Below are 13,046 nucleotides of genomic sequence, written 5' to 3' on the forward strand. Positions count from 1 at the left end.
ACAATAGTTACTACACTTTTAGTATTGGAAAGAAAGTCATAATAATTTAACAATAAGCTGATATATTTTCTCTTTCGTCTTACAAATAATACTTTCCTGTACACAGACGTAGAAGCTTAATATGAATATGTAGATGATGAATAAATATTTATATGAATAGGTAGTGTGTTAATACACATTTACTCTTAATTTTTTACATTTGTTTTAATCTAGATGTGACCATATTATTCCCTTAAAGCCACGCTCTATAAGATACAAATCATCCTGTAAACAATAGAGCAAATGCATCACATGCAAATAGCACTTAATTATCTGTAGTGCTATACACTGAGTCTACAAAACATTAAGAACACCTCCTCCTTCCATGACATGGACTGACCAGGTGAATCCAGGTGAAAGCTTATTGTTATTGGTGTAAGATGGCACAGTGATGCCATCTGTTGGTAAATGTTAATTACTGCAACTCCAGTGTTTTTACCGGTGTGCTTGATATACCCGGATGTATTGTAATATACTGAACAAGACTGGTTACTCGCATCAATGCCTCTGTCTCGTCATTTAACATTCAAACAGTTATGATCCCTTACTGATGTCACTAGTTAAATCCACTTCAATCAGTGTAGATGAAGGGGGGGAGACAGGTTAAATATGGATTTTTAAGCCTTGAGACATGGATTGTGTATGTTTGCCATTCAGAGGATGAATGGGGAAGTCAAAATATTTAAGTGTTTTTGAACGGGTATGGTAGTAGGTGCCAGGTGTACCGGTTTGTGTCAAGAACTGCAACTACAGTTTCCCATGTGTACCAAGAGTGGTCCACCACCCAAACAGGGGAGACCAGTGTCGTTTAAGATGAGGGAGGACGATTTTTTTCATGAGCATGGCCTTATTCCTATTACAGCATATTGGATGACTGTCATTCATAATCCATTCACCCTGTTCAATGTAACAGTGGTAGGTTTACTTTACTACATGATACTCTAACTGTCCCTGTACCCATCATGAGGTTGTTACAACCTAGCCTATGAATTAAAATTTACAATGTAGGTGCACACAGGTCGAGAGAAACATTTGAGGTGACAGACAGTGACAGATGGACAAACAGTGACACATTCAATACCGCCTTGCACACTCTTGCCTGCATCTTGCTGAAATAGAGATTCTATTGGACAAATTCAGGTATGTTTATCCTGGTTTTATTCCATTTATGAAACGTTTGTCAACACAATCGGTGGAACGAATTCACCCCTGATGACTCGTAAACACAGTTCACAACTGCCGTTGTATTTCTTCTCCCATCAATGCGCTCACCTTTTCCCTTCTGGACTTCAATGCACAACCCGTCAGCTGTATGTGATCTGGCGAAAAAACCTTTTCAAGCCAAACCATATCATAACTGCTACACACAGCCTACATCGTTGTCACCATATTCTTCTCCTTCATTTTGTTCAAAACTGTTCAACTATTGTCTTTTTCTCTCTTTGAGTCAACTACTCACCACATGTTATGCACTGCAGTGCTAGCTAGCTGTAGCTTATGCTTTCAGTACTAGATTCATTCTCTGATCCTTTGATTGGATGGACAACATGTCAGTTCATGCTGCAAGAGCTCTGATAGGTTGGAGGACGTCCTCCAGAAGTTGTCATAATTACTGTGTAAGTCTATGGAAGGGCTTGAGAACCATGAGCCTCCTGGATTTTGTATTGAAGTCAATGTAACCAGAGGATCCAAAATAGTATGTTTAAATCAATTATTTGGTGCCGTGATTATATTTAGTATAGTTTTATCTAAAAAGGATAACTTTTTTAATGTTTTACCATTTTTATTTTTCTGAAAATCACTCAGGAGGATGGGGCTCCCCTTCCTCCTCTGAGGAGCCTCCACTGCACCCAAAGGACATCCAGCCAACTTGACACAATTGTGGGAAGCATTGGAGTCAACATGAGCCAGCATCCCTGTGGAAAGCTTTCGACACCTTGTAGAGTCCATGCCCCGACAAATTGAGGCTGTTCTGGGGGAGAAAGGAACTCCAACTCCATATTAGGAAGTTGTTCTAAATGTTTGGTATAATCAGTGGATATATATGCCATTTAGCAGACACTTTTATCCAAAGTGATTTGCAGTCATGTGTGCAAGGAATCAAACCCACTACCCTGGTTTAACAAGCACCATACTCTACCAACTGAGCTACAGGACCAAAAGGAATGATCAAGGAAGGATGGAGATAAAAAACACACACACACACAACCTGAGTTTGAAAATATAATTTAATCAAAAACCATAACATTGAAACTGACATACTCCATATTTACTTCAAATCAAGTGTTATTTGTCACATGAATACAACAGGTGTAGACCTTACTGTGAAATGCTTACTTACAAACCCTTAACCAACAATGCAGTAACGAAAAATAAGAGTTAAGAATATATTTCCTAAATAAACTAAAGGGGGAAAAAAGTACCAATAAACAAACAATACCGAGGCTGTATACAGGGGATACCGGTACAGAGTCAATGTGGAGACTATATACAGGAGGTACTGGTACAGAGTCAATGTGGAGACTATATACAGGGTATTACGGTACAGAGTCAATGTGGAGACTATATACAGGGGGAACCAGTACAGAGTCAATGTGGAGGCTATATACAGGAGGTACCAGTACAGAGTCAATGTGGAGACTATATAGAGGAGGTACCAGTACAGAGTCAATGTAGAGACTATATACAGGGGGTACCGGTACAGAGTCAATGTGGAGGCTGTATACAGGAGGTACCGGTACAGAGTCAATGTGGAGGCTATATACAGGAGGTACCGGTACAGAGTCAATGTGGAGGCTGTATACAGGGGGTACCGGTACAGTGTCAATGTGGAGGCTATATACAGTGGGGAACCGGTACAGAGTCAATGTGGAGGCTATATACAGGGGGTACCGGTACAGAGTCAATGTGGAGGCTGTATACAGGAGGTACCGGTACAGAGTCAATGTGGAGACTATATACAGGGGTTACCGGTACAGAGTCAATGTGGAGGCTGTATACAGGAGGTACCGGTACAGAGTCAATGTGGAGGCTATATACAGGGGGTACCGGTACAGAGTCAATGTGGAGGCTATATACAGGAGGTACCGGTACAGAGTCAATGTGGAGACTATATACAGGGGGTACCGGTACAGAGTCAATGTGGAGGCTATATACAGGAGGTACCGGTACAGAGTCAATGTGGAGGCTATATACAGGGGGTACCGGTACAGAGTCAATGTGGAGGCTATATACAGGGGGGTACCGGTACAGAGTCAATGTGGAGGCTATATACAGGGGGGTACCGGTACAGAGTCAATGTGGAGGCTATATACAGGAGGTACCGGTACAGAGTCAATGTGGAGGCTATATACAGGGGGTACCGGTACAGAGTCAATGTGGAGGCTATATACAGGGGGTACCGGTACAGAGTCAATGTGGAGGCTATATACAGGGGGGTACCAGTACAGAGTCAATGTGGAGGCTATATACAGGGGGGTACCGGTACAGAGTCAATGTGGAGACTATATACAGGGGGTACCGGTACAGAGTCAATGTGGAGGCTATATACAGGAGGTACCGGTACAGAGTCAATGTGGAGGCTATATACAGGGGGTACAGGTACAGAGTCAATGTGGAGACTATATACAGGAGGTACCAGTACCGAGTCAATGTGGAGGCTATATACAGGGGGGTACCGGTACAGAGTCAATGTGGAGGCTATATACAGGGGGTACCGGTACAGAGTCAATGTGGAGGCTATATACAGGGGGTACCGGTACAGAGTCAATGTGGAGACTATATACAGGGGGTACCGGTACCGAGTCAATGTGGAGGCTATATACAGGGGGTACCGGTACAGAGTCAATGTGGAGGCTATATACAGGGGGTACCGGTACAGAGTCAATGTGGAGACTATATACAGGGGGTACCGGTACCGAGTCAATGTGGAGGCTATATACAGGGGGGTACCGGTACAGAGTCAATGTGGAGGCTATATACAGGGGGTACCGGTACAGAGTCAATGTGGAGGCTATATACAGGAGGTACCAGTACAGAGTCAATGTGAAGGCTATATACAGGGGGTACCGGTACAGAGTCAATGTGGAGGCTATATACAGGGGGTACCGGTACAGAGTCAATGTGGAGGCTATATACAGGGGGTACCGGTACAGAGTCAATGTGGAGGCTATATACAGGGGGGTACCGGTACAGAGTCAATGTGGAGACTATATACAGGAGGTACCGGTACAGAGTCAATGTGGAGGCTATATACAGGGGGTACCGGTACAGAGTCAATGTGGAGGCTATATACAGGGGGTACCGGTACAGAGTCAATGTGGAGGATATATACAGGGGGGTACCGGTACAGAGTCAATGTGGAGGCTATATACAGTGGGTACCGGTACAGAGTCAATGTGGAGGCTATATACAGGGGGAACCGGTACAGAGTCAATATGGAGGCTGTATACAGGGGGTACCGGTACAGAGTCAATGTGGAGGCTATATACAGGGGGTACCGGTACAGAGTCAATGTGGAGGCTATATACAGGGGGAACCGGTACAGAGTCAATATGGAGGCTGTATACAGGGGGTACCGGTACAGAGTCAATGTGGAGGCTATATACAGGGGGTACCGGTACAGAGTCAATGTGGAGGTTGTATACAGGGGGTACCGGTACAGAGTCAATGTGGAGGCTATATACAGGGGGTACCGGTACAGAGTCAATGTGGAGGTTGTATACAGGGGGTACCGGTACAGAGTCAATGTGGAGGCTATATACAGGGGGTACCGGTACAGAGTCAATATGGAGGCTGTATACAGGGGGTACCGGTACAGAGTCAATGTGGAGGCTATATACAGGGGGTACCGGTACAGAGTCAATGTGGAGGTTGTATACAGGGGGTACCGGTACAGAGTCAATGTGGAGGCTATATACAGGGGGTACCGGTACAGAGTCAATGTGGAGGTTGTATACAGGGGGTACCGGTACAGAGTCAATGTGGAGGCTATATACAGGGGGTACCGGTACAGAGTCAATGTGGAGGCTATATACAGGGGGTACCGGTACAGAGTCAATGTGGAGGTTGTATACAGGGGGTACCGGTACAGAGTCAATGTGGAGGCTATATACAGGGGGTACCGGTACAGAGTCAATGTGGAGGCTATATACACGGGGTACCGGTACAGAGTCAATGTGGAGGCTCTATACAGGGGGTACCGGTACAGAGTCAATGTGGAGGCTATATACAGGGGGTACCGGTACAGAGTCAATGTGGAGGTTGTATACAGGGGGTACCGGTACAGAGTCAATGTGGAGGCTATATACAGGGGGTACCGGTACAGAGTCAATGTGGAGGCTATATACAGGAGGTACCGGTACAGAGTCAATGTGGAGGCTATATACAGGGGGTACCGGTACAGAGTCAATGTGGAGGTTGTATACAGGGGGTACCGGTACAGAGTCAATGTGGAGGCTATATACAGGGGGTACCGGTACAGAGTCAATGTGGAGGCTATATACAGGGGGTACCGGTACAGAGTCAATGTGGAGGCTATATACAGGGGGTACCGGTACAGAGTCAATGTGGAGGCTATATACAGGGGGTACCGGTACAGAGTCAATGTGGAGGCTATATACAGGGGGTACCGGTACAGAGTCAATGTGGAGGCTATATACAGGGGGTACCGGTACAGAGTCAATGTGGAGGCTGTATACAGGGGGTACCGGTACAGAGTCAATGTGGAGGCTATATACAGGGGGAACCGGTACAGAGTCAATATGGAGGCTGTATACAGGGGGTACCGGTACAGAGTCAATGTGGAGGCTATATACAGGGGGTACCGGTACAGAGTCAATGTGGAGGCTATATACAGGGGGTACCGGTACAGAGTCAATGTGGAGGCTGTATACAGGGGGTACCGGTACAGAGTCAATGTGGAGGCTATATACAGGGGGTACCGGTACAGAGTCAATGTGGAGGCTGTATACAGGGGGTACCGGTACAGAGTCAATGTGGAGGCTATATACAGGGGGTACCGGTACAGAGTCAATATGGAGGCTGTATACAGGGGGTACCGGTACAGAGTCAATGTGGAGGCTATATACAGGGGGTACCGGTACAGAGTCAATGTGGAGGTTGTATACAGGGGGTACCGGTACAGAGTCAATGTGGAGGCTATATACAGGGGGTACCGGTACAGAGTCAATGTGGAGGTTGTATACAGGGGGTACCGGTACAGAGTCAATGTGGAGGCTATATACACGGGGTACCGGTACAGAGTCAATGTGGAGGCTATATACAGGGGGTACCGGTACAGAGTCAATGTGGAGGCTATATACACGGGGTACCGGTACAGAGTCAATGTGGAGGCTCTATACAGGGGGTACCGGTACAGAGTCAATGTGGAGGCTATATACAGGGGGTACCGGTACAGAGTCAATGTGGAGGTTGTATACAGGGGGTACCGGTACAGAGTCAATGTGGAGGCTATATACAGGAGGTACCAGTACAGAGTCAATGTGGAGGCTATATACAGGGAGTACCGGTACAGAGTCAATGTGGAGGCTATATACAGGAGGTACCGGAACAGAGTCAATGTGGAGGCTATATACAGGGGGTACTGGTACAGAGTCAATGTGGAGGCTATATACAGGGGGTACCGGTACAGAGTCAATGTGGAGGTTGTATACAGGGGGTACCGGTACAGAGTCAATGTGGAGGCTATATACAGGAGGTACCAGTACAGAGTCAATGTGGAGGCTATATACAGGGGGTACCGGTACAGAGTCAATATGGAGGCTGTATACAGGGGGTACCGGTACAGAGTCAATGTGGAGGCTATATACAGGGGGTACCGGTACAGAGTCAATGTGGAGGTTGTATACAGGGGGTACCGGTACAGAGTCAATGTGGAGGCTATATACAGGGGGTACCGGTACAGAGTCAATGTGGAGGTTGTATACAGGAGGTACCGGTACAGAGTCAATGTGGAGGCTATATACAGGGGGTACCGGTACAGAGTCAATGTGGAGGCTATATACAGGGGGTACCGGTACAGAGTCAATGTGGAGGTTGTATACAGGGGGTACCGGTACAGAGTCAATGTGGAGGCTATATACAGGGGGTACCGGTACAGAGTCAATGTGGAGGCTATATACACGGGGTACCGGTACAGAGTCAATGTGGAGGCTATATACAGGGAGTACCGGTACAGAGTCAATGTGGAGGCTATATACAGGAGGTACCGGAACAGAGTCAATGTGGAGGCTATATACAGGGGGTACCGGTACAGAGTCAATGTGGAGGCTATATACAGGGGGTACCAGTACAGAGTCAATGTGGAGGCTATATACTGGGGGTACCTGTACAGAGTCAATGTGGAGACTATATACAGTGGGGAACCGGTACAGAGTCAATGTGGAGACTATATACAGGAGGTACCGGTACAGAGTCAATGTGGAGGCTATATACAGGAGGTACCGGAACAGAGTCAATGTGGAGGCTATATACAGGGGGGTACCGGTACAGAGTCAATGTGGAGGCTATATACAGGGGGTACCAGTACAGAGTCAATGTGGAGGCTATATACAGGGGGTACCGGTACAGAGTCAATGTGGAGGTTGTATACAGGGGGTACCGGTACAGAGTCAATGTGGAGGCTATATACAGGGGGTACCGGTACAGAGTCAATGTGGAGGTTGTATACAGGGGGTACCGGTACAGAGTCAATGTGGAGGCTATATACAGGAGGTACCAGTACAGAGTCAATGTGGAGGCTATATACAGGGGGTACCGGTACAGAGTCAATGTGGAGGCTATATACAGGAGGTACCGGTACAGAGTCAATGTGGAGGCTATATACAGGGGGTACCGGTACAGAGTCAATGTGGAGGTTGTATACAGGGGGTACCGGTACAGAGTCAATGTGGAGGCTATATACAGGGGGGTACCGGTACAGAGTCAATGTGGAGACTATATACAGGAGGTACCGGTACAGAGTCAATGTGGAGGCTATATACAGGAGGTACCGGAACAGAGTCAATGTGGAGGCTATATACAGGGGGTACTGGTACAGAGTCAATGTGGAGGCTATATACAGGGGGTACCGGTACAGAGTCAATGTGGAGGTTGTATACAGGGGGTACCGGTACAGAGTCAATGTGGAGGCTATATACAGGAGGTACCAGTACAGAGTCAATGTGGAGGCTATATACAGGGGGTACCGGTACAGAGTCAATATGGAGGCTGTATACAGGGGGTACCGGTACAGAGTCAATGTGGAGGCTATATACAGGGGGTACCGGTACAGAGTCAATGTGGAGGTTGTATACAGGGGGTACCGGTACAGAGTCAATGTGGAGGCTATATACAGGGGGTACCGGTACAGAGTCAATGTGGAGGTTGTATACAGGAGGTACCGGTACAGAGTCAATGTGGAGGCTATATACAGGGGGTACCGGTACAGAGTCAATGTGGAGGCTATATACAGGGGGTACCGGTACAGAGTCAATGTGGAGGCTATATACAGGGGGTACCGGTACAGAGTCAATGTGGAGGCTATATACAGGGGGTACCGGTACAGAGTCAATGTGGAGGCTATATACAGGGGGTACCGGTACAGAGTCAATGTGGAGGCTATATACAGGGGGTACCGGTACAGAGTCAATGTGGAGGCTATATACAGGGGGTACCGGTACAGAGTCAATGTGGAGGCTATATACAGGGGGTACCGGTACAGAGTCAATGTGGAGGCTATATACAGGGGGTACCGGTACAGAGTCAATGTGGAGGCTATATACAGGGGGTACCGGTACAGAGTCAATGTGGAGGCTATATACAGGGGGTACCGGTACAGAGTCAATGTGGAGGCTATATACAGGGGGTACCGGTACAGAGTCAATGTGGAGGCTATATACAGGGGGTACCGGTACAGAGTCAATGTGGAGGTTATATACAGGGGGTACCGGTACAGAGTCAATGTGGAGGCTATATACAGGGGGTACCGGTACAGAGTCAATGTGGAGGCTATATACAGGGGGTACCGGTACAGAGTCAATGTGGAGGCTATATACAGGGGGTACCGGTACAGAGTCAATGTGGAGGCTATATACAGGGGGTACCGGTACAGAGTCAATGTGGAGGCTATATACAGGGGGTACCGGTACAGAGTCAATGTGGAGGTTGTATACAGGGGGTACCGGTACAGAGTCAATGTGGAGGCTATATACAGGGGGTACCGGTACAGAGTCAATGTGGAGGCTATATACAGGGGGTACCGGTACAGAGTCAATGTGGAGGCTATATACAGGAGGTACCGGTACAGAGTCAATGTGGAGGCTATATACAGGGGGTACCGGTACAGAGTCAATGTGGAGGCTATATACAGGGGGTACCGGTACAGAGTCAATGTGGAGGCTATATACAGGGGGTACCGGTACAGAGTCAATGTGGAGGCTATATACAGGAGGTACCAGTACAGAGTCAATGTGGAGGCTATATACAGGGGGTACCGGTACAGAGTCAATGTGGAGGCTATATACAGGGGGTACCGGTACAGAGTCAATGTGGAGGCTATATACAGGGGGTACCGGTACAGAGTCAATGTGGAGGCTGTATACAGGGGGTACCGGTACAGAGTCAATGTGGAGGCTATATACAGGGGGTACCGGTACAGAGTCAATGTGGAGGTTGTATACAGGGGGTACCGGTACAGAGTCAATGTGGAGGCTATATACAGGGGGTACCGGTACAGAGTCAATGTGGAGGATAGTATACAGGGGGGGGGTACCGGTACAGAGTCAATGTGGAGGTTGTATACAGGGGGTACCGGTACAGAGTCAATGTGGAGGCTATATACAGGGGGTACCGGTACAGAGTCAATGTGGAGGCTATATACAGGGGGTACCGGTACAGAGTCAATGTGGAGGCTATATACAGGGGGTACCTGTACAGAGTCAATGTGAAGACTATATACAGGGGGGTACCGGTACAGAGTCAATGTGGAGGCTATATACAGGGGGTACCAGTACAGAGTCAATGTGGAGGCTATATACAGGGGGTACCTGTACAGAGTCAATGTGAAGACTATATACAGGAGGTACGTGTATCGAGTCAATGTACTGAGGTACAGCTTAGGAGCAGGTGTTGAAATAAAAAGCATACAGCTTTATACAGTTTGATTTAATGTGGCTTAATGACCTAAAGCACAATTATATTTCTGTAAAAAAACATGAGACAAGTGTACGAGCAGTATGTGTGTTCTCTCATGAACTTTAAGTAGCCTATATTTGATGTGAAATATTCCTTTCAAGACAGGATTGTGCCACGGCACAGATCTGGGGAATGGTACCAAAACATTTCTGCAACATTGAAGGTCCCAAAGAACACAGTGGCCTCCATCATTCTTAAATGTAAGAAGTGCTGGCCGCCCGGCCAAACTGAGAAATCGGGGGAGAAGGGCCTTGGTCAGGGAGGTGACCAAAAACCTGATGGTCACTCTGACAGAGCTCCAGAGTTCCTCTGTGGAGATGGGAGAACCTTCCAGAAGGACGACCATCTCTGCAGCACTCCACCAATCACGCCTTTATGGTAGAGTGGCCAGACGGAAGCCACTCCTCAGTAAAAGGCACATGACAGCCAGCTTGGAGTTTGCCAAAAGGCACATAAAGACTCTCAGACCATGAGAAACAAGATTCTCTGGTCCGGTGAAACCAAGATTGAACTCTTTGGCCTGAATGCCAAGTGTCACGTAAGGGCTATTTGACCAAGAAGGAGAGTGATGGAGTGCTGCATCAGATGACCTGGCCTCCACAATCACCCGACCTCAACCCATTTGAGATGGTTTGGGATGAGGCGGACCACAGAGCGAAGGAAACGCAGCCAACAAGTGCTCAGCATATGGGAAATCCTGGTTGAGAGAATGCCAAGTGTGCAAAGCTGTCATCAAGGCAAAGGGTGGCTACTTTGAAGAATCTCAAATATAAAATACATTTTGATTTGTTGAACACTTTTTTGTTTACTACATGATTCCATATGTGTTATTTCATAGTTTTGATGTCTTCACAATTATTCTACAATATAGAAAATAGTAAAAAATTAAGAAAAACCCTTGAATGAGTGCTTTGTCATTATGGGGTATTGTGTGTAGATTGATCAGATTGAATTGTTTTCCAATTTTATAATAAGGCTGTCACGTAACAAACTGTGGAAATGTCTAGGGGTCTGAATGCTTTCTGAATGCATTGTATATACACTAAAACAAAATATAAATCCAACATGTAAAGGGCTGGTCCCATGTTTCACCGGCTGAAATAAAAGATCCCAGAAAGTTTTCATATGCACAAAAAATATTTCGCTGAAATTTTGCGCACAAATTAGTTTACATCCCTGTCAGTGAGCATTTCTCCTTTGCCAAGATAATCCATCCACCTGACAGATGTGGCATATCAAGCTGATTAAACAGCATGATCATTACACAAATGCACCTTGTGCTGGGGGCAATAAAAGGCCACTCTAAAATGTGCAGTTTTGTCACACAATGATATAGATGTCTCAAGTTGAGGGAGCGTGCAATTGGCATGCTGACTACATGAATGTCCACCAGAGCTGTTGCCAGAGAATTTAATGTTAATTTCTCTACCATAAGCTACGTTGTTTTAGAAAATTTGGCAGTACGTCCAACTGGCCTTACATGTATGGTGTTGTGTGAGCGAGCGATTTGCTGATGTCAACGTTGTGAACAGAGTGCCCCATGGTGGAGGTGGGGATAGGGTATGGGCAGGCATAAGCTATGGACAACGAACACAATTGGAATTTTTCGTTGTCAATTTGAATGCACAGAGATACCGCGACGAGATCCTGAGGCCCATTGTCGTGCCATTCATCCGCTTCCATCACCTCATGTTTCAGCATGATAATGCACGGCCCCATGTCGCAACGATCTGTACACAATTCCTGGAAGCTGAAAAATGTCTCAGTTCTTCCATGGCCTGCAAACTCATCAGACATGTCACCCATTGAGCATATTTGGGATGCTCTACATTGATGTGTACGACAGCGTGTTCCAGTTCCCGCTAATATGCAGCAACTTTGCACAGCCATAGAAGAGGAGTTGGACAACATCGACATCGTGGGTGAACAGGGAGCACAGGAGAGGGCTGAGAACGCACCCTTGTGGGGACCCAATGTTGAGGATCAGCGGGGTGGAGATGTTACCTACCCTCACCACCAGGGGGCGCCCCGTCAGGAAGTCCAGGACCCAGTTGCACAGGGCGGGGTCGAGACCCAGGGTCTTGAGCTTAATGACGAGTTTGGAGGGTACTATGGTGTTAAATGCTGAGCTGTAATCGATGAACAGCATTCTTACATAGGTATTCCTCTTGTCCAGATGGGTTAGGGCAGTGGGCAGTGTGATTGCGTCGTCTGTGGATCTATTGGAGCGGTAAGCAAATTGGAGTGGGTCTAGGGTGTCAGGTAGGGTGGAGGTGATATGGACCTTGACTAGTCTCTCATTCCACAGACCACAATCAAAAGCCTGATCAACTATAGGCAAATGGTGGTCACATGAGATACTGACTGGTTTTCTGATCGTGCCCCTACCTTTTCATGGTATCGTTGACCAACAGATGCATATCTGTATTCCCAGTCATGTGAAAACCATAGATTAGGGCCTAAAGAATTTATTTCAATTTACTTTTTTCTGTAAATCAGTCAAATCTTAGAAATTAATGGATTTTGTGTTTATATTTTTGTTCATTTACAGGAAATGTGCGACAATGGATGCAGACAATTACATTGATGGAATCTACAATCTATGTTCAATATTAAAGCTGATCTTCCCCCCAGGACTGAATCTACAATCTATGTTTAATATTAAAGCTGATCTTCCCCCCAGGACTGGGTTACAATCTATGTTTAATACTAAAGCTGATCTTCCCCCCAGGACTGGGTTACAATCTATGTTTAATATTAAAGCTGATCTTCCCCCCAGGACTGAGTTACAATCTATGTTCAATATTAAAGCT

Source organism: Salmo salar, chromosome 12 (assembly GCF_965601325.2).
Source record: "Salmo salar chromosome 12, fSalSal1, whole genome shotgun sequence".
NCBI lineage: Eukaryota > Metazoa > Chordata > Actinopteri > Salmoniformes > Salmonidae > Salmo > Salmo salar.